At 42.1% G+C, this 21594-nt stretch overlaps 1 protein-coding gene across 17 annotated transcripts in view; it reads left to right on the top strand.

The window, feature by feature from the left end:
- ARPP21 (cAMP regulated phosphoprotein 21) overlaps positions 1 to 21594 on the top strand; it is a 204345-nt gene that overhangs the window by 46168 nt on the left and 136583 nt on the right. For 5 of the 17 annotated variants that reach the window (XM_074858041.1, XM_074858163.1, XM_074858238.1 and 2 more), the window contains exon 1: positions 13960 to 15918. The exons of 1 other annotated variant lie outside the window; for it this stretch is intronic. The gene's annotated coding sequence lies outside the window, so the exon portion shown is untranslated. Of the gene's footprint in view, positions 1 to 13222; positions 13911 to 13958; positions 15919 to 17863; positions 17943 to 21594 lie in introns of those variants that run through there. 11 more of the 17 variants (XM_074858190.1, XM_074858200.1, XM_074858210.1 and 8 more) reach the window with 7 other exon arrangements.

The following is a 21594-nucleotide window of genomic DNA, read 5'->3' on the forward strand; positions in this document are numbered from 1 at the left end:
CATGAAGGCACTGTCCTTTATGGGGTTCACTGGCTTTCTTGGTCTGCAAGGCTCATCTCTTTTCTTAAGAGGTTCCCAGTTTTGTTTATGTTTATAGGAAAATGATTACAGTTATAATACAGGGAAAAGCTGATCTGTTGGGGCTTTTTTTTGGCTTATTTTCTAAGTATGCTGATTTGTATGAAAATACTCTGTCTGTGATAAACGCTTTACTCTAACTACTTTATAAATAAAAACGAATAATTTATTGTTTGTGCTTTTAAAAACTGCGTTAATCAATACAAAACATTTCAAAAGAATACATGCAGATTACATTATTGGCAAACAAAATTGCTGCTGAGATCAGTGTAAAATTCCCATCATCTTCAATGAGACTGTTTTCAGACTGGGATGTAGGATGTTACGTTTTTACAGACTGCCATTATGTAAACTCATAATGATGAATTCATTATGAGTTTCCTGAGAATTACAATAGCCACAAGAAAGATCAGAAGAACAGGTGCGAAGAATAAACAAAGGCTCCAGGAGATGGGTTGAATTGCTCAAAGTTATCCGTTAAATAAAAGGTAGAATCAGGATCAGAGCCCTGATATTTGAAGTCAAGACCTGGCTCCTGCTTAATGATGTTGCTTCACATGCAGATTTCTCAGCTGATGCATGGCTCATCTTTCTTGGGCTGTGGAGATCTCATATAGCGTGTAACAACAAAATCAATCGTAAGAACAAGCTTCAGCAGATTACTCCCCACTGCCACTAATTACTTTTCATAGTGGCATCTTGCCTTTCTCTCTGCCCTATCCCCAGGCTTATGAAGCATTTCCTCTTTCCGTCATCTACTTCTGTGAGCCATGAAGCTCTCCTGACATTGACAGAAAAGGCAAGAGAGGGAGAAGGCTTCATGCCTCACATACTCATATAAGCAGTGGATCACAGGGCCATATAATAGAGTTACAGATTTGAAACAAGGCTCCTGTTCACCATGCCTATCTCACTTTCAAACTGTTTAATAAATCTTTTCTTCTTCATAAGGAATCTTGGAGGACCTGTGTCTAACTCCTCTTTGGGGGAATGTGGTGATATACACACATTTAATTATCTTAACTAGAATTTCATGACATAAATATTACAATAAACAAAAATATTGTTGAAAGCTATACAGCATAAGGATATGTCATATGTCATGGGTTCTCAACCTTTCCTTCACCACGGACCCCCTTTAAATACCTTTTGTGGCCGTGGACCATCAAGACTTAATTCAAGATTTAAAGCACGAGACTGCACCAAATATTCATTTCAATTTTCTCATGAAGGGTCTTCAAATTTGGAGAGAAGGGGAAATAAGTTAATCCGTTAATACACACAGTCCTATTATAATATCTTTGTTGCAATGATGCCATATGAATTTAAAACAATAGCATCAACACTCTTCTTGCTCTAACGGCCCATCTTATGGTATTTTAACGTGCTATATCCGAATTTGATGCCAATTTTTACATTAAAATTTGATGAAAAGTTTTTACAATTCTTCTCACCTCCCCTCTTGTTTGTGTTCAGTCACCATACATTTTTGTTTATGGGTCCAGGGCCACCACTTGGAGGAAGAGACTTCAGCCCTGTTGTGGCCCTAAAGAGGGCTGTTGGGTTAAGAAAATGTCTTTAAGAGAAAAACCGCCTAGTTAAAGTGGGTCCCACCAACCGTACTAGCTCTGAAAATACTAGTGCGTCAGGGCAGGTGGGGTGGGGGCTTGAGCATGAGAGGAGCACTGAGGGGAGGGGGCTGTGGGAAAAGGAGGCACAGTGCTTGCCGCGGGCCAGAGCAAATGTTTCCGGGCTGGACGTTCCCCACCCCTGCTTTGAGCCTTCACAGACCCCCTGTGATGACATCAGGGCTCCCCAGGGGTCTGCGAACCACAGGTTGAGAACCACTGCCATATGTCATTAAAATACATTTATCTTTTAATTATCATATTAATCGGTTGATCCTGTGGGCTGTAACGTTATCACAAGTTTGGTCTGCATTAGGAATGGGCCATAAAATTGTAACTGCAAACCTTCATGCCACTTACGAAAGTGTGACTAATTTTACCTATTCTGACATTATTATCAACCTTCTCCAGGTGTTTTAATATCTTTGTATAAAGATTAGCTCGACTGTCTTATTATGTTTGTGTCTTACTCTGTGATGTCTCATTTCTTTTGTGTAAGTGCTATTACTAATAGTCAAGTGCATGAAGAAGTCCAAGGACTACACCATTTTCTTTAAAGTACAATTATGCCTGGGTAACATTGGAAAATGATTAATGTGTCTAAACACAGGAACTATTTTACATGGAAACACTCAACAAGATTAACAGCTACTGTGGTTCATTATTCACTGTATTTTAAAGAAGATTATCTGCAACATAAACCATCAACAAATAAAACAGAGGTTAGGGTCATGGTCTAATCTTTCAAGAGTGCATAGGATGTCTCTTACGCTGTTCAAAGGACTTTTTGTGTGTGTGCATTCAATTGACTTTCAACAGGATTGTTCTGAAATGTCTTGATGGACATGTAAATGTGACTGAGGAGCATAATCTGGCCCCTTGTGAAAGCCTGACACTCTCTGCCCAAAACGTCAGGAGGCTTTGAACCTAAACTTACATATCCTATAGATACCTTAGTCCAGTGCTCTTGACCCTAGAGTCAGCAACAAAAGATGAACAACTGCAATAGCCACAGAAAGCAGATGAATCTTGAGAAAAACGGATTTCAGGAGCACTCGTATTTATTTACACAGAGCAGTTATACAATATCTAAGGGCAAATGGTAAATCCCTGAATCACATGTTGATTAAAGGTGGAATAGCACAGAAGTTGCCAGTTTTTTTGAATGCTGAGCCAAGGAACTTTATTAGAATCAGAAAAGCAATGTTATTCTGAGACCTAGTCTCTTTCTGCATCTGTCTCTCTTTCCTCCGTCTCTGCTATTTGTTAAATTTCTGCCAAGAGCCTGCCTGCCCTCTAAAGCCTGGCTTCTAGCTACAAATTTAAAGAAATTACAGAAATATTTTATACTTTTTGCTTCATAATGTACTCCTAATAACTTTTTGTAGGATACACAGCATGCAAAACAACATTAAAGAGAATGGAAGGACTGATTTTCAATTCCTTCAAGTTTGGTTTTTTTTAAACTACAGAACATTCTCTGATGTTAGGGAGCTTCATAATTCAGATAACTGAAATGCTGATGAGTAGCAGCCTTAACTGAAGATAGTAGGATGATCATGTAGTTTACTCTGTAGGCCTTGGATCAGGCCCTGAGAAAATTTTTTTTAAGTTGTTTGCTCTGGAGGACCACATAGTTGCCATACTCATCAAGAGGTGTTCATAAGCAGACCAAAGTATCGTTATCATCTCTCAGAATTTTCACAAAGGTGAAGCTACACTGTATAGTCGTGTTATACTGAACTTCCAGGGAATTATTTAATATGCCTCTGGGGTTTTCTGTGACACTGGAAACTGTTTAGAAATTTAAAGCATACAGGATTAAAAAGAAAACAAACTGAATTTGAAAGAGAACAGGCTTTCCTTACAACAAAGCCGATTTGCTTACCCGTTCCAGAAGCAGATGAGCAGTAGAAGTTAATATAGAGGTAACACATAGGTAAATGGCTTTGGCAAATGAATCTTCATCTTTCTACGTGTCTTGTGCTTGGTTTAAGTGAATATGTCATTCATAGGTGGCTATCCATTGATTCAGTAATGACAGCAAGTGCTTTTGTCCCATTTGGGACTCTATCCCTATTTCAATAATGTATATATTTGCATAGATATTGGCTCCTGCTTTACTAACAGTGGAGAGGCATAAAAGGGAACTTTCCTTGGAATGGCAGGAAATACATTTTTTATGAACAGGTTCCCTGTAATCTTAAGGTCAAGTTTACTAGCCAGCAAATGGGGTAAGAGTAGCCACGCTTTTTAATTAACCCATTTTTTTTTCCCCGTGGCTGTCAGTAAATCTACATTTGGCTGCGGGAATCCAATTTCTGTTGGCAGCACAGGCATTGAGACATGTACAGCTTGTGCAGACTGCAGCCTGTATCAGTGCTTAAATACTGAGCTCTGAATTTCATTGCTAGGTTGTTCAGTACCCCCACAATGTCTTTCAAAGTCTTCTAGGCTCTGGTTTATTGTATTACCTTTGTCAGTCTGAAGTGCAGTAATTTATATTTGTCACGACTGCCCTTCATCTGGTGTGGTGCAACCTTGGGCTTTTTTGTCTTGTCTTTTTTATCAGTGGAGGAGTCCAGTATTTTGAATAATTAAAACGACATAAATAGTTGATCTTGGTGATACAGAATACAACACTAAGATGTCTTATGTAAAAGCCATGTATTTTTACTTCTACTGGTCTCATTTGCTTGAACTAGATTAAAAAATTGTTGTCATGAAAAATTAAAGATGATAATAATAGGCATTATTATCCTGTTTACTACATGCTGCTAATATAGAGAGATTTAGATTTCTCCTGAGGAATGGTTTGATGTATATTTGTTTTCAATTAAATTTGCATATGCCGCTTTAAAGAGAAAGATACTCTATTTATCTCTCTATTTGCTTTCACTGAGGAGGGAATAAAAGTTCCATACTTCTCTCCCTTTGCTGCATCACTGCAGGAGAGCCCTGTATTGTGCATCATAAAGAGATTGGGAAGCTGGGTAATTAATCATGAGCTTTTGTATAATAGAAAGTTTAAAATTCATTAGCTTTATATCAGAGTGAGTGTTATGAGGGAGAACATGTTGTGAATGAGAGGGAGAGCCTTATAATTACAGAAGTGTGTAAATAATAATGAAAGTCATTAGTGCCATTCAGTTTATAAGAATGTCATAATGTAATTGGAGCATTAAAGTGAAATTTGCGATGACAAACATTAACGATACAAAAGAGAGAAAATGTGGTTATCTTTAGTTTGACAGATAATGTCAGCTTTCTTGCAAGGCCCAGATGGTGCACAGGAAAATGTTATGAACAGTTTTATTTTAATATTTTTATGATGTGATATTTGGGAATACAATGTCACAAACACACAAGGAGGTTTGCATTTGTGAACCAATAGTGCCTTGCAGAGTACAGAGTCCAACGCCGAGTGACCGAAGCAATAGATAAGGAATGTCTTGTCATTGATGCAAGATTGTTGTTGCAATAAAGGTGAGGTGCAATGTAGCATGGTATTACGAGGCTGTTAAGTTTTCTGTCTGTCTCTCTCTCTGGATATGCACTTTGAATCTTTCTTTCCTTTAAAAAAAAAAAAAAAAAACAAAAAAGACGAAGAGAGGGGGAGGGAGAAAAGGAAGAAAACGATTTAACAATTATGCAGGAAATTATATGATGCTAAAATTGTACCATGTTCTGTTCTTTCAATGAAGGGACTTTCTACAGTATTGCGCATTGCAAAGGCTATAATTTTAGGGCGTGAAAAAATGTAGATTCCAAACAAAGGAAAATTTAAATATGTCTAGGGGATAAGGTAAGGCGAAACAAAAAGAAGGCAGCTGGAGAAAATTTGGGAGAACTGCATTATTTTAAGGGCAATGACTGAGAAATAACTATGCTTAAGACTGCAAGACCTGAAAGGTCCAAGACCTCAAAGTGCTGGAAGCTTAAGTATTTGTCTTTGCGTTCTGTCCACAAAGTACAGCGCTGTGGGATTTCATACTGTCCCCATCACTTCGTGTTGAATGGACCTAATTTTTACAGAAGCAGTCATTCATTCTTTACTGTCTCTTTTCTGCAGCCAACACAGAAGTTGGTTCCAAAGTGTTCAAGAGAAACACTGCAAATTGCTAAATTGATGCTAATCAAACTCATATTCTGCTAAGAGTCTTAGGAAATGAACAGCGGTCCCAAATGAGTGAAAGTTGGGGAGGTGAGGGTGTGCTGGAAAGCAGTATGCTCTGCTCACAGGTGAGAGGCACGTGCTAAGGTTGTAACAGCAGTCAGACGGCGGAATAAAGAGCCCATTGGGCCAGTGCAATGTAGCATTCCCCACACATTGTCAAATGATTACTTCAGTGGGATTTTAACCCATAGCTCCTTGAAAAACACCTAAGACTCCCCAGTTGCATGACAAAGGCCACATTTTTGCTAGTTTTATCACCACTGACAGAATTTGAGAGGGGTTTCGAATGACACATAGCACGAATTATTCTCTGCTTACTGTAGGGCTGCTGCTACTGTTGGGATCTTCGGGTAGGACGGCCCGAAGTAGAGTCACACTGACTATGCTAAATTATGGTTACGTCTATGCCTTTTTTGGTCATTTTTACTGAGCATAAACAAAACTAATGTGATGATACATAAGCTGTAAAAAGAGGCTGTCAGATACATTCCCTCCAGTAGTTTGTAAAGGTCTGGCTTTGTAAAGCATGATTTAGTGCAGGTTGGGGTCTTTGGTTTGGTTTGTTTTTTTCAGGTTGCTCCTGTTCTTTGGCACATCTGCACACTGTTTTGCACGTAAAGCACAATGTGGCCTTAAAGGGGGCAACTACTTCATCTCATGTGGATTGTGAGGGGAACCGATCTACCAGCAAATTATGGTATGCTTTTAACTCCCTCTATTGTGAAGGGTCTCCTCATCTCCTCTTAGCAGCATTCACGACTGATGTTTGTTGTTTGCTGCTTCTCTGACTGAACATGTTAATAAATCTGGGGGAAGGGGGCTAAGCACAGATGGTCACTATTTTACAGAATAAGAACTAGCCTTTCTTCTTTTTACCTTTAGTGCAATTCCAACTTTTATATCAATTTGTGTATAGATTACAGATTTTGAGAATTAGTCTGTGATCTGGCAGGTTCATCCCTGTTTATGTAAGAAGTAATTTTTGCAGACTTCTCTTTAATTATTCCCGGTACAACAGTGTTTAAGATGTGACTATCTACAATACTAGTGGCCACATCCTGAAGTCACTATACCATTTTTACCCTCTTTAGACTCAGGCAGTATCTCTGTTAACTTGAGTGGGTGTGACCTTAGCAAACATAAAGCCCAGCCTTCTTCTACAAGTAGACTTTGGATTGGGGATCCTAAAAGAGCAATAATTTCCAAGCCTCTTCATAGTGATGTACTGAACTCCATCACTTCGTGTTTATGGTCCTGAGTTAGCACCCCAGCCTTCCAGTTGCATCCACAGGAGTTCTGAGGTGGGAGCAGCTGCAGAGAAGTCAAGGCCAATGCCGCTCTCTCTGGGAGGTTGCCAGTTGGCTTCCTCTATATTATAGTTCAAACGCAAGTCAGTATTTAGGCATTGTAGTTGGCAGGAAAGCTTGAAGTTCCGGGGTTAATATATGTCTGTGTTCTGCTCACTGGAGGTCAGTGCTGTGGCTTCCAGGCCAGTTTGAGCCTCAGAGCATACTGCAGGGAGGTAGGGTGAGCGGCAGGAAAGCAATGCATCCAGCTTACACACATGCTGCGGCCAGGATCCTTTCTAGAGATTCTGATGGGAGAAGTTAAACATTAGTCTTAAAAAATTTTAAAAGAAAACTGAAAAATGGTATCTGGCAGAAGAGTATCAACGTACTAGTGTAGTATAGAGTTATTTGTGATAAATACCTGCAACGTAGGTCTGGGCTTGATGTCAGTGGGAGCCTTCTCTTAAACTGTTACATTCAAAATATGCATTTCAGAGAAGACTAGATGTTCTAGAAACAAAAGTTAAGAGGGCGACATGTTCAGGGAAATTTCCAAGGGAGAAGCTGGTAGTTGGTGCGTACTCTGGATTACAGGGGCTGATTAGCACAGCAAGTCTTCTTTTCTTCACCTCCAAATAATTTCCCAATTTCATTCTCCAGGTTTTCATATGGTATCCGATCTACACAGCGGCACGGCTTATTTAGCAGATGTTGCATTGGGTTGCACCTATGTGCCCTGACCGAAATAGAGAACAGAGATGTGCTGAGCATTACCAAGACCCAGATTCCTCACTACATGACATAAATAGCTGAACTGAAATACCTCACAGTCTGTATGATTGTTCTCTGCCTACTTATAGCTGGGACGATGGTCTTCTTTAAAATATACTGGTGGTGGTTTTGAGTGTTAAACCAAGCCTACAACTCCATAAACATGCTTTACTGCTATTCTTAATATTGCTCTGGCAGGATTTCTAGAAGGCAAATGGGGATTCCTCTTGAGATTACTTTTTTCTTTTTTCCCCTCTCTGTCATTTCCTGGATGCACTTGCTCACCCATGAAGTTCCCTAGTCCCCTGGCTTCCCTTCTGTGGGGACACCTTAAGGGCAGATGTAGGTCTAGTGATGGTTTAGCAGTGAGAGAGGCACCGTGCACTTTTGAAAGCCAGTATTACCCACGTTTAACCATCGTAGCTGAAAATTGTCACCAAAGCTTGTCTGGCCTCTAGGTGTGCTGGGAGGAAAGCTGTGCTTTTGTACCTTCCTTTAGACAAAGGGCTGCAATAAAGACTTTCCTTTGGTAACATCTTGATGGGAAACTGGTTTGTGCTAGTGAAGTTGTTTGTGATTCTTATGGCTCCTATGCTGAGGACTGTAACTACCCTTCTGTAGATGCTGTGTTTGTCATATGTCTCCTTAGAGCCACTCATACTTGTGAGCCAAGCAGTTCCTGGGCTCTTAGGTGACCCCGAGCTGTTGGATTATTAAAGCTCATAAATCCTATTGAAAGACTTCAGAATTTCCTCAGCCTGATTTCTTCCCTACAGTACTCTAATATGTGTAGGTAGTGCACGTTCTCCACAATGAATCATAGATCTCAGGATAACCAACTTGCTCCATTCCCTGCCTGGGACTTCTCCCTCCTCCTCTTTTTCTCACCATTTCCTCTCTGGCCCATCCTAACACCACAGCTCACAACATTCTTGCTGATTCTCTCTTCTTACTGCTCTTTCTCTTAGTCACCACTGCTTGTTTTGTCTCTTTGCCCTAATGTGCACGCCACACATATATATTATAAAAAATACCATGATGCTAAGATCCTACATCAGAGATGGGCTTCTGTCCAGAGCAACTGAGAGCTGCCTGCTGTCTGAATTTCTCAACCTGTCATAGCTCTTTGAATGTTGCCTGCAACATGACTGAGTCATAAGGATACCAGGCTGAGGCGTCTGTTGGACACCCTTTCTTGAGCTGCCAGCCACCCTTTTAGACCATGAAAGAGTTCACTATCCCTCCAACACTGTGACCTGAAATTTCCCCAGTCCTCCTGCCTATAAGCATAAATTAGGGAAAAGGCTACAACGGGAGAGACCATTTGCACCGATGCTAGCTGTCAAAGCTAGGGTTCAAATTCCTGCTCATCTTTTGAGAGTCACAGCTGAGCAGGAGCTACAGTTTCTGGTCTTAGAGGGGATCAGACAACTTTTTTTTTTTTGTGGGGTGAGGAACTCCACACTGGAATATCCTTTTCAAGATACACAGATATGGCACATCAAACACTCTGGGATTTCTAAAAGAAACTAAGAGGGGATTTGAAATGTCAAACACAAAGAAATGATGCTTTGCTTTTAGTGAGAAAAAAATACCTTCCTCAACCCCTCTAGCAACAGATTATATTTTTAAAGGGTTGTTCATTGATCTTCCTCCAAAGCGTGTCTTAGATTTAGGCACCTGATCTTAATCCTAATGAGGTCCATTGCAAAATTCTCACTGACTTCAGTGGGAATGGCATAAAGCTTCATTTTTATATTAAACCTGAGCTACCAGTACAAGCTGTACGCAAATTGCTTGGTTCATTTTCCTTTACTTGTGATGATGTTGCTGGAATAAATATTTCAGCTCTTCCTGAGAAGTGTTTGAAACTAGAGCAATTTGGCTATATTTACATATTGTAAAGTGCCATTTTAAATAGAAGCGCAGTATTTTTAAGTCCATCTGCAAATTATGCATGATTAATTTGTTTGCAACACGTAGGACATAAAGATGGAAAAAAGTTTAAAAATAAAAAAAACAACTAAGACTGATGTCTTTTACAGAAGATTATGACAAAATACATCAACAGTTAGCTTATCATACTGTTGTGCCTCAATCTCAATCATGCCATAACTCCAAAACACAATAGACTTTATATGCTAGCTTTGTTTCACTGAAAAAAAATGACTAGGGGCAGAAGAAATGTGCAACCAGTCATACAAGCTTTTATTAATGTATTAAGTAACACTGCATGCCTTCTATTACAAGAAACTCTTGCGATTGCAGAACTGCATGAAGCTCTGCGTTTGGCCGACATCACATACTTCCAATCCGATGTCGGTTTTTAAGACCCCACTAAAGTTTTCTTAATTTCTAAGTGAAATTGAGATAATGTAGAAAGTGTGCCCGCAGCGAACAAGTAATACAATCTGTTGCCACACTTTGAAAATACCTTGAGCTGAGGCGTTTGGTGTTGTCTATTGGAATTTTGTGTACGTATAGCGCACGTATGCTTCACTGCTGTAGGGTGGTCCTACAGCACAAGGGCATTTTGCAAGACCAGAGTCCTAGAAAGCATGCGCCGAGGGTTAATTAAATGCTTTATTCAAGAAAGTATTTGGAGAAGTAGGTCTTGTGTCTTTTTTTTTTTTTTTTTTCCCCAGTTACCCTCAAAGTCTGGCTACGCAACAGACAGAAAAAGGTGTCGGAGGTCTAGAGATTTTATCAAATTCTGCCTCTGCTTAAACACACAGTTTCTGCTGACTTCCACGAGGCTTAAATGGACGGTTATCCCTGTGCATGTCAGCACAGGCAGCAGCAAACCATTGCCATGGTTCCCCACCTCTTAGATATTATGATTGCAGAATGATTGTGATTTTTCTTTCTGCTAAGAAAAGTCCTAAAGAGGGGATGTAGGATGCATGTTCTGTTAGATTCGTATCTGAGAAGGTCTGAGGTGACTTCTCAACAAAGGAAGGCAATTTCACCTCTTTGCACGTGCTGTGTTTGATGCTGCTCACCATCCTGAGCTGCAATACTAGCTTGCATGATAGTGGGGTGGTACTGGGTTTTTTTCCTGAGTATTTCCTTTGGTGTTGCTGTAGCTGACATCTTTTAGCCTTTGGTAACTTGCCCCCAAGCAGAGTCCGCCACACAGGAGAGTGGAGTGAACTGTGAGGACTACAGCTTGGATGAATTTTTATCTACTTACGGATCTGACGTATAGCTTCGACGCTTCTCACTCTGAAGATATTCCAGTATCCCAACGGTGGGAGACACGCTGTGGACACGTGGCTGTTTTACATGTTCATTGTGTCTAATGACCGGGGTGAGGTTTTGAAACATTCAGTCCCCTCACCCCCTCTCCTCCGTGCAGGTGAGTTGCAGGCGGTCTAGTGAAGGCATGAGTGAGTACCGCTTTAACGTCCTGGTGCAGCCTGCATTCTCTCCCCTTAGCCGGGTACCCTGCTTGGGAGGGAGGAGGTGATGTGCAGCGGCCAGGTGAGGTCCTCTGCACTTCAGTGCATGTTCAAAATAGTTTTGATAACCATTTTGGAAAACCAGCTTTAGTTCACAGTGGAGACGGCTGAAAGAAACACTTCAGAAACAAAGAACTGATCCTTCCCCCCTCACCAGCTGCAGCACGCTGGTGACATTTACAGCCTTTCTGCCAGTCTTTTTTGCTTTCAGGTGCGACTTGTAGCACACAGTGTGGGGATATATTAAATAATGAAATTAAAAGTAAATGGAGCCACACGCAACCGTCCTAGGAGTAAGGCCCATCAGGAGGTGCATTAGCAGAACAGGTTTTGGCGTGCCTGGCTGAATGCCTCTGATCACTCGAGGCGTGCACCATGAGCCTGCTAATGCACACCCTGTTGTGGTTCATTGCTCGCTGTATTCTTCCAGTCTGATTCCAGTCAGCGGTCCCTGGTAAAAGCAGGTGTTTGCTTCTGAGGGGAAAGAGGGATTCCAGGGGTGCTGGGATAATACCTACTAAAGCACATGTTTCCCCCGCCCCAGCCTTCTGTATATTTGTCTGTGCTTGCCTGGCACACGACTTCTACATTCGTTAATTGTGGCAAACTGTCTTTTGTAACAAGGACTTTCTGAAAGCGCGTAATGAAGGGAGTGCATTTTTAACTGTACGTTTGAAAGAAGAATTGTCTGTCTGTGGGAGTTGGGTTACTCGTATTGCTGTAGACAGAAATGATCGCTATATTTCATAGGACCTTGCTGCTTTGTACTTATTGACTGTTTATTTTTCATCTATAGGATTACTAATTGCAGCTAGTACCAGACGCTTCTGTCTCCTTTCAGGTTATTGTAGTAGAGGGCATTGTACCAGATGCATGGTTATTCACAGAGCATGCATTTCCAGCAGCTGAATTGCTGGATCTGCTCTAAATGATCTATGGCAATTACATTTGGCGTTGTACAGCTATAATTTTACTGCATATTAATAGCCACCTAGCAAAGAGCTAAATGCCCTTTTCTCGGCTGGGTGCAGAATGAATGCCTGGATGTATTCAATCGGGTAAAACGAGGCTCGGTTTTGAAACGCAAAGCAGGGGTTTTATGGATTGGAACTGCGCATCCTGGCGATATGTCTGTTTCCCTCTGCCTTGATGGGGAGCAGTGAGGCTCCTGGAGAAGGACCGTCAAGCCAGATCCTAGATAGAGACACGCTGGGAAAGGGGGAGGGGAGGGGGAAGGGGATCATGCGCCCCATTTTAAGTGGCTCATCTGCTACCACCCAAAATCTGCTGCAGTCTTTTTTTTTTTTTTTTTTTTTTTTTTTCCCCCCCTTTCAGCAGCTCGGCTGATCAGTGCGGATGCTGGCAGGTTTCACCAGTAAAAATAATAATTGAAACCACCCTCCCCAGACCTTCACTAAAGCTGTCCTCCGGAGTCAAGGGCCCATTTTCTTCCCTCTTTTTTTATGGTTTTTTTTTTTTTTTTTTTGGGGGGGGGCGGGGGGGGGAGGGTTGGGGGCGATGGGGAGTGGGTGGGAGCAAATAACAAGGAACCGGAGGAGATTAACGAGCTTTCTCTCCTTATTAGCCCTGCTCGGGTGCTTTGTCTCTGCTCTTGGCTGGGGATGGGCTGGCGGGGAGGGGGGAGCATGTGGCTGGAGGGGCCGGCGCGCGGGACGCCACGCAGACGGGCGGGCGGACAGACGGACGGGCGGACAGACGGACGGACGGACATCCACCCCCACGCCACACACGGACGGACACAGAGCCGGGCCGGGCCCGGCCGCGCCGTCAGCGGGCGGCGCGTCGGCGTGGGGTGGGGCAAGGCGGGAGGGGGCGGGTGGGGGCGTCGGTGGCGCGATGGCGGCGGCGGCTCCTCTGTGAGGCGGCCGTTGGCGCGGCCCAGGCAGCGCTGAGCCGGGGCGGCGGCGGCGCTGAGCGCTGGGCGCGGAGCCGGCGCGGAGCTGCCTGCGGTCCGGGGCGCGCCACGCCGCGTGGGCGGGGAGAGAGAGAGAGAGAGAGAGAGAGAGAGAAAGGGAGCGGGCGAGGCTGTGAGCGCGGCAGTGCGGGCCGGGAGCGCGGCGGAGAGAGCACGGGCGGAGAGAGGGAGCGGAGCGAGCGAGGCCGGGCACCGAGGGAGAGACACCCCGGGCGAGGACAGGCAGCGCCGCAGGCAGGGCAGGCGACGGCAGAACCCCCCCCACCCTATTCCCCCCACCCACCCACCCAGCCACCCCCCGGCGGAACCGGGCGACGCGAGCGGAGCGCGGAGAGAGGCGCGGCGAGGCGGCCCCGGGCGGGAGGCGGCCGCGGCCACCGCGCCCGGCCAGCACCGCGCCGCGGCGGAGGCGGAGGAAGAGACCATGTCTTTCAGGAAGACAGGCACTGTACTGTAACAGCAGCATACCTGCAGCAAAATAAACAAACCAGCCAACCAAAAATACCAACCAAACAAACAAATAACCCGAGCCACCAAGACGCTGGGGGGCAGATCCCGTTTGCAGGCAAGGTAAAAAAAAAAAAAAATGGAGAAAAAAAAAAAAAAACAACAAAACCAAAAACCAAAACAGCCAAAGCAGCATCTGTAGACATTTGTGTGGCGTGATGTTCTTTGTTGTTGCGATTTTTTTTTTCTTTTTTTCCTTCCAGCATGTGTCTTCTGTCATTTCGTTGGAGTCATTCGCCCCCCCTCCCCTCCCTCCCCCCTCCCCGTGATCTTTTAATTTTTGAGGTCAGGGCGGCTTGAGCATGTGAAGCGGAGGGAGAGGGAAATAGGAGCTGTGCATGGAGCCGGGGCTTGCGGTTATTACGTGCGATGTGCAATTATTTATAGCAGCTGCAGGATTCCGACTCTAAGATGTGGTATTTACCAGAGGGGGAGGGAGGGGAGGGAAAAAAGGAAAAAGGGATATCATTCGTAGTCTAGTGGGGCAGGATGACATCGGTGCTGAAGCCAGAGCCTCGCACGGGATCTCGGAGCGGCGGGGTGGAGGCGGTGACGGCCAGGTACGGCGCGGAGGGCTGCGCCGCGGTCCGAGGGGCCGCCAGCCCCCGCGGAGGGCGGCGGCGCCTCCGCAAAGTTTCCGCCGGTGGTTGCCGGGGGCGCTTCGGCGGGAGCAGCGGCGGCCGGGGCCTCCGCCGGGTCGGAACGCGGCGGTGGGGCGGCCGGAGCTGGGTCTGCGGGTACCGGCGGTGCCCTCGCCTCGGAGCCGGTGTCCGGAGAGCGGGCTGAGGCTGGGGAGGGGAGCTGCGGGAGGAGGGCGACCTCCTCCCAGCGGTCGTTTTGGCTAAAATGTATCCAACTGTAAAAAAAAAAAAAAAAAAAACAAAAAAACCCAAAACAACAAAAAACCCCACCAACTTTTACTCGCTGATTTGTGAACAGCATCGAGGGATGCGCTTTAAAACAGCCGTGCTTTGCTGGAGGGAAAGCCTGGGCTGGTGTGACCGGCATTGTTCTGAAGGGTGGTAACTGCTCTACTTGGTGCTTCCTCAGCATCTTTTCCTTTTGCATGCAGTGAAGGAGGATCACAGCCCAGGAGTTGCAGTCGTATCGTTAGGTATCCTAGCGGTCTGATTTCATAGAAAAAACAGTTAATGGTACTCCGCTGAGCGTAATTCTGCCTACTTGTGTGTGCGTTTCAAAGATACCGCTTGTAGATCTAACTAAGGCGTGCTCATCCAGTGCAGCCATTGCGCAGTCTTGTTTAATTGTTGGGGTTTTTTTGGTGGTTGGGGTGTTTTTTGTTTTCTTGTTTGGGTGTTGGGGTTTGTTGGGTTTTTTCGGGGTTTTTTTTTGGTTTGGGTTTTTTTTTTTTTGCATTCATTTACCGTTTCAGCCAGCGGGGGGAACACACTCACATTTCGGGTGCATTTTTCCGTGCTAGGTGTGTCTCTGCGCCTCCGCTCTCCCTCCCGTCTTTGCGCTTCCAGGTGTGTGCGGTTTTGCTTAAATTCACCCCGCTGCCGTGTGACATTGCTGTAAATGTGCCGAGAGGGGAAACAAAGGCATTAAAGAGCAGCACAAGTGTTTGTTGATCACCTGTTTGACTTGTCTACCATTGCGCTGAGCTAGATGCATGCCCGGTGTGCATTCTTCTAAATGGCATTTGTAAATTTTAGGCAAGTACAAAGCGATTGAAGCTGAGGGTGATGGGGAGGGGAAAAAAAAAAAAAAATACTGTAAACTGACCTGCAACTTTTCAGTCGCATAACTTAACTGCACGCTGATTTTTGTTTTAGCAGTCTTCGTCACGGATCGAGGCAAGTTTGTGTGCACAATTAGGCTTGCAAATTGCTAATCTCGCACTGACTTTGCCTCTCAGTTCCCAGCTGGGCATGGTTACCTTGAGAGCTGTGGTATCAGCACTGTCAGAGCATGCTCCGGTGGGGAGATCGGGTGTGTTCTATTTTTAATACTATTTAATGAAGATGCTTCTCACTCTGCAATATACGAAGCATAATGGAAGAGCAGAGCGGTGATTGGTTATGGATACTGGAAAAGGAAAAATGCAAAGGTAAAAACGGAAATCCCTCAAATATTTCTATTACATTAATGAAAGAAAATGCAGCTGTGCAGAAAGGTGATCTATTAGCTGGTTTTAAGTCGAACTGTTTCGTAGTGTCTAAGATGATTTTTTTAAAAAAATCTTTTAAAAAGTTGTGTGAAACAAACTGTAGATAGGAAATGATTTTGTGCTGTTGATAAATCTGATTGTATGTGGGTATGGTTAAGTCGAAGAAGAATTTTAATATTTTTTTATGTTGAAATGTCTTACAGTGGAGTAGCGCTAAGGACCATCTTAAAAAAATTTTTTTTTTTTTGTGCTAACTAGTTTTAATGATGAACTACTTATGTTCTTATCGGTAGCCTCCTGAAGCAGGAGTTTTGAGTTTTTATTCCTTGCAGTTAAAAGTTAATTCAGTTGATATTAAAAATCATTGTTGCCTGTAATGCTTGCAGAATGCAAGCAGCTGTAAACCTCTTGCGATATATATGTAAAGGAAAATACCTATAGATAACTACAGTGTACGCCATCATGCAAGATGCATGTAGGTACTTCTGAAAAACTGCTTTGTTTAGTTCCGTGTATCTGTAGTCAGAAATCAGCTATTCGCAACAATCCATGTGCTCAGAATCATATAGAGAAACTTGCCTTCATTAAAGATGTCTTCTATAAAACAATTGTATTTTCTCTCTATTGCCTACAGTTTTATAGGATGGTGGTCTAAGAAATGGCTGAGTACCCCTCCTGCAAAACCTTTTTTCAGGCAATTACTTCTTTCTGCTATGTGTTAGTCCTTTTGACTGCCCCAGGGCTAAGTGTGCAAGGGAGGGTTGCTCAGACAAGTGTTGCGCTGCATCTCACCCATGAAGGAAAAATTACATAAGGATGTTAGAGGAAACATAATAAGATTTTTAGCACAGGTGCAATGTTAGATCTCAGAGAGAGAACAACAGTCACTTTGAAACTTTATCCTCTTGGAGTAAAACTGTGGGCAAAATCATGTTTTCCTGATGGTGCTGCTTTTCCTGTGGGCTTTACTGGGGATACTTGCATGATTACAGTGAACTGGACTTGGCCTGATAAATCGATGTTATTAAGAAGAATTTCTGGGAGTACATAAAAGAAACCTAAGAAGTTTTAAAGTCCACTGTGCTCTTGGCTTCCTCCCAGGTTATGATTTTAACAACTAACTTTAAACTTAAAATGAAGGGGGGGTGGGGGGGCGAAGTGCACTGATTGTAGGATGGCTTACTTACAGTCCGTCTCTTCCTCCTGTAGGCATCGCTCTCACTACAATCGATGGGAGCTTTAAATTTGGAAGTGCGTCCAGGGTTTGGTTCAATGGTTTTATCAGTACTAAAGACAGACACAGGGACAAATCTTCAGCAGCTGTAAATTGATGTAGTTCCATTGGTTTTAAGAACAGTATAGATTTACACCAGCTGATGATACGCCCTTCTGCTTGTAACATACAGGATCTGTAACTTGCATTGAGTGGTATTATCAATTTTGATGGTATTAGTTTCAGAGTAGGAAAATGATTTTGGCAGATTGGCAAATCCTTGTTTGTAGAGGCTACCCACAAATGACTGACTCGATCCAGTGAGTGCTCCCAGCTCAATTTATTTGCTCAGTTGTAAAGAGAATTTGTAACTTACGTGATTATTTAAAGGAAATGCTATTTGTGTTAAGTAATCTATTTTCAAAAATATCATTAAAGATTGGCTAGCTGAGAAGTAATGTAACTACCGTGCAATAAACTTGCAAAATCCGCTTGTCCCCTGCTCATTCATTTATTAGACTTGAAGCTCTGTATTAATGTTCTCAGCAGGTAGTAAGTCAAGCAAATGGGTCACTTTTTCTTCTAGAAGATTGAAACATTCATCAAACAAGTAATACATGGCAAGGACTCTGTACGTTCCAGTGGAGAGCACTTGATTCTGAAGACTTAAAAGTGTATGAACATCTTTGTATCTGTGTGGTAACATGCATTTCTAGTGCGCGTTCTGTTTTGATGACAAACTCCAATCCAGGTAAGTAGGATTTTCCCCATTTTAAGGCTGGGTAAATTGAATTGCAGATAAATTATGCAAACCATGTGAGGTCACACATCTAGTTTTCGACAGTCATCAAATGAGACCTGTTCCAGTCTTAGTCTTATGCGGTTCACCCCTGGATGATAAGGCTCCCTGACTAATTGCTGGGGTTTGTTTTGTTTTCTAATTTTTCCACTTCATATATAAAATGGTGGCTTTCAGAATGTGTAGATGTAAATAAATTATAACGATTACAAATATTTCATTTTTACATAATTTAAGGATAAGCCCTTCTAGGAAGGAAATGTCTTCAGAACAAGTGCAAGGAATGACTCATGTCTGGTCTTTTTTTTTTTTTTAAAAAAATATATATTAAACATGCCTATAAATTCGGCTAGACATACTGGTTACTGTTCGTGGATAGAATGTGTTTTTCTTGGGTTCTTGTTTAAGAGATTTAAACCCAAATCAGAGTAACAGCCACTAGGGTTTGCATGAGTATGCCAGTGTGCATGCACACACAGTTTATTAGAAAAATAAAAAAGACATTACACTATAAAACTACAATACTTTCTGTTTTAATTAAGACTCATTTTTTGATAAATAGCATCTATCTACTTGGCAAGTAAGTCCTCATTTGTCAGTGAAGGTCCAAACTGCTTAGTTATAGGACTTAAGAGCTAAACTGCTCATCGTTTTCCTGGATGTTTGAAGTAACTCCAGTTTTAGACTCCACATTATCTCATGTGGTGGTTTGACAGTAGGTAAACTTGATGATGCATTGCCAATGACCCTATGTAAGAGGGCTCCCTATATAGAGGTCTCATGTTTTTCCTTAGCTTATCTTCATTTTTATAAAGTGCACAATCTATATTAATACTTAATGTATTGCATATGCAATCCAAAGTTATGAATTGCATTAATTCCAGGGGAAGAGTATTGGAACTCTGTGTCACCTTTAGGGAAAAAGCCCCGAGTAAACACTTTCTTAATGTCCTGCTGCAGTTGCCTTCTTTCAGGTGTTAATAATGTTGCCAATATTTACTACTGCTTCCTTTTTCACTGTTGTGGTTTCCAGGCTTTCAGGTAATCCATCATCAGTACAGTTCTTTATGGTTCTTTGGAAAAAGGAGTTGCGGGAAAGGTCTCCTTTCATTCAAATGCATCGGTTTTTTAATCCTATGGTGAGATCTTTAAACCATGTTAGATCATTCCAGGTTCCTAAATAAGTAATAAGCTGGTATATGAAAAGGTTACATCACTTTTTTTTTTTTTTTTCCCCTCTCACACCTAAATTCCCTATTACCGAGAGGAAGAAGCAGACTAAATATGGAGAGGAATACAGAGAAACAAGAAATAAACAAAATAACATTTTACAGGAGTGAGTTCATAAGAGCTATTTAGATGAAGTAATTGCTACTGTGATAAACATGGTGAAAAATACTAAATACGAGACAGCCCACAGGTTTTTCTGTTAATGTTGAAGAAGCTATGAAGTGTGAGAGAGTGATAATGTCATACAGCATGACTTAGCTGAAATGCAGAAGGCGTAGTTAGGCAGTGACAGCTGGGAATTTGAAATTTATGATTTGGATATCCAATGACTTTCTGAAGCAGGGAGTTTAGAGTATTTTCTAGTCACTGGCAATATATGGAGGCAGTAACCACGTAAGACTGTTCTCAGGGCAGACATGTTCACATAGCATATGTTGAAGCATGTAAGGTGAGAAGTGCATTTTTGTAAGTGAAAGAAAATGTTGTTCGTGGAGAAACTGGGACACTTTTATGCTTCTTTCTCCAAATCAGATGCCTGCTCTTGACCTTTCCAGGCCAAGAGTCACAGTTAACAAGAAGAGTACCATGAGAAAGCAAAAAATCCTATGAAAAGTATTCTTGTAATTTAATGCTTTCTAGTATATGTCTCATTTAGTCTTAGGCAATACTATGATTTATTTATGAGCTGTTTATACAGTGCCTGTGTTAAAATTATAGAAGCTTAGCAACATCTTCCAACTGATAAAACGGTCTTTTTCCTAAATTGGATGCCTTCAAGGTTTTGAGTCAAAGGAAAGCTTGAATGGTCAGCAAGATGGTGTTAAAAAGTAATCAACAATTAAAGAAATCCAAACAAAACTCTTTGCACCCTTTCCCCCCCACTGGTAAATACTCTGGTTTTTATTTCTCAAAGTTTTTTTTCTTCTATTTGCAATCTATACCAAAACATAAAAATCAAATATATATGAATCAACTACTTTCAGGCTTCTGTTTCATCCCAATTTTTATGGCCACACAGCAGTGATTTTTACTGGAATCATAAAATCATCAGAGCCAGTTTTATGTTCTAGGAATTGAATTCTGTCATCAAAAGTATGCCTGAACACCTAATAATTTTGTCATTAATTAATCCTGTTGCAGTATTTGTATTTTTATTGCTTCAGGAGTTGAAGTCTCCCTGTGCCTTCAATACAGACAACGTTTTGTAAATTTTCATGATATCATTAAATATGAGAGTCAGGTTGTGGTGCTTTTCTTCACAGTGAGTACATGCATCTTGGTTTTGGTGACTTGCAGAGCTTCTCATGGTGTAATGCTTTATTTACTCTGAAGAAAGCTATCACAATTTGTTCCCGAGTAAAGAGGGATAGCAAGGTTTTTCATCTGAGTGAAGCTAGTGCAGATAAACTGCCATGATTAGAAGCATGTTATAAATACAATTAAATTTTTTTATAGTTAAATGCTCCATGCTAATTAATGTTGAATTCAATGGGAAGTTTTACTGGGGAGCAGACTTTGGTGCTGATGCTCTCATGTGAAATAAGTACTACATGATGCACCTCTGGAGGGTATGCCCACTTTGTGCCTATTGGGTGTTTGTGCCGTTGAACTTAATTTGAAATGCTTTTCCTTCAGTTGCACGAAAGGAAATAGTACATTGCAGTGATTCAAGCTAAACTTCGAGGTTTTTCCATTTTCAAGTGACTGTTCCGTTTCTAAATACATTGCCATTGGCATAACATTTAGAATAGTTTGAATGAGCTTGCTTAATGTATTATAAAGTATTTGTCATGGAGTCAGAAATGTTTATGGTGTCATAAAAGCTTTAGGAGAAACACATCAAATAAATCGGTCCACTCTAAAGGCTCACTACAGATTTTAATGTAAGCCCGGGAAATGTCTGATAGCTTTATAATTTGTGTACTTTATAAGCCATGAAATCTGAAGTGAGGAGGTCTGACTGTCATGCTTCTGGTTTTTGTTCCGTTAAGAAAAATTCAGAGCTTTCTTCTACCGACCAAAAAAAAGGAAGATTGTGAACACAGATCTAAAAGGAAAGCATAATGACTAGCTTACGGCCTCTTAAAGTGCCATGTTTCATAACACATACTACCGTGAGGAAAATGATAATGAAACCATCTTTGATTCGGGTATGATTTTGGGGGAAGCTTTAATTCGTAGAAAACAAGTCTAACTAAATTGGAAAATGCATTGTATTTACCAGCTTTGTGTATCTCAATATGCTTTTCCACTATGGTATAGCAATCTGTTCTGCATCTGAGCAGCAAAATGGAGTGGTCTCTAGTGACAAGGACTGTGGCAAGCAGCATAAGAATCCTGTTAGATACTGAAGACAATGAGTTATTACTGATGG

This window comes from Strix uralensis, chromosome 1 (assembly GCF_047716275.1).
Source record: "Strix uralensis isolate ZFMK-TIS-50842 chromosome 1, bStrUra1, whole genome shotgun sequence".
Lineage (NCBI taxonomy): Eukaryota > Metazoa > Chordata > Aves > Strigiformes > Strigidae > Strix > Strix uralensis.